This window comes from Carlito syrichta, unplaced genomic scaffold, assembly GCF_000164805.1.
Source record: "Carlito syrichta isolate Samal-C Ts95f unplaced genomic scaffold, Tarsius_syrichta-2.0.1 Scaffold307240, whole genome shotgun sequence".
NCBI lineage: Eukaryota > Metazoa > Chordata > Mammalia > Primates > Tarsiidae > Carlito > Carlito syrichta.
The window spans coordinates 745,670-747,233 of record NW_007251336.1 but is presented as its reverse complement, the minus strand read 5'-3'; positions in this window follow the sequence as shown (position 1 = coordinate 747,233).

Sequence of the window (1,564 nt, the reverse complement as noted above, 5' to 3'; positions counted from 1 at the left end):
TACAGGCACGCGCTACCATGCCCGGCTGATTTTTTGATTTATTGTAGAGGTGAGGTCTCGTCAAGTTGCCCAGGCAGGTCTCAAACACACGGCTCAAGCAATCCACTCTCCTCAGCCTCCCAAAGTGCGGGATTACGGGCTGAGCCACCGAGACTGGCAATGTGTGGCACTTTGTTATTATAGCAGCCTCAGGAGGTAGATGCACCATTCGATGCTTGAACTTCATTTGTTCATGTGTGATGACTCTATCCACTTTCTCTTCTGTGTTCTATTTTGTGCTATACCAGACGTATCTATTTTACATTGAAAACTGTATGACCCACTTACAGAGTTTTTTTTCCCTTTAATTTTATTATTGCTGTTGTTATTATTTTATAGAGACAAAATCTCACTATGTTGCCCAGCCTGGGCTCAAGCAATCCTTTTGCCTTGGCCTTCCAAAGTGCTAGGATTACAGGTGTGAGACACTGCGCCCAGACTTTTTTTTTTTCCACATTGCAATTGGTGTGGCCCTGAGCCACCTGGCACAGTGTATCCTAGGAGAGAAATTGATACTGGGGTCAAGAGGGCAAAGGCAAGTCTTTATTGGGTAGCACAGATCACAGCAATAATACACTCCGAAAGATAACCTTAATTGCTACCAAAAGGGTGGACTTACACTTTTGCCAGCGCACAGAGTTCCCTCTGCCCCACATTCTCGTTAACACTTGGCATTGCCTGTCTTTTTTTTTTTAAGGTGGAGTCTTACTCTGTCACCAGGCTGGAGTGCAGTGACATGCTCACAGCTACTGCAGCCTCCACCTCCTGGGCTCAGTCAATAATTCTGCCTCAGTCTTCCAAGTAGCTGGAAACACAGGCACGTGCCACCACACCTGGCTAATTTTTTGATGTATTGTAGAGATGAGGTCTCACAGTTGCCCAGGTTGGTCTCAAACCCCTGGACTCAGGCAATTCTCTCACCTCTGCCTCCCAAAGTGCTGGGATCATGGGTGTGAACCACCACTCCTGGTTTGCCTTTTTTATTTTTGCTGAGCTTATGGGTGTAAAATGGTATTTTCTTGTGGCTTTAATTTGCATTTTTCTGACTTCTAATAAAGTTTAACATCTTTTATATGTTTATTGACAGTGTTTGTTTCCTCTTTTGTAAAACAACCAGGTTGCGTTTCCCTTGTCTTTTTTCTTTTCCTTATTATTATTATTTTTTTTAAAGATGGGGTGTCTGTCACCCAGGCTGGAGTGCAGTGGCACAATCATAGCTCATTGTAACCTTGACCTCCTGGGCTGAAGTGATCATCCTGCCTCAGTCTCCCAAAGTGCTGGGATTATAGGTGTCAGCCGCTGTGCCTGGCCAGCATTTCATTTTAGTGTAGTAGAATGTACCCATCTTTTTCTTAGCAATAAGTGCTTTCAAGAAATTATTTGTACCTCAAGGGCACAGAGATATTCTCCAGTACTCTCTTCTTAAGAGTTTATATTCTGAGCCGGGCTCGGTGGCTCAACCTATAATCCCGCGTCTTCGGGAGGCTGAGGTGAGTGGATTGCCTGAGCCCGCGGGTTCGAGACC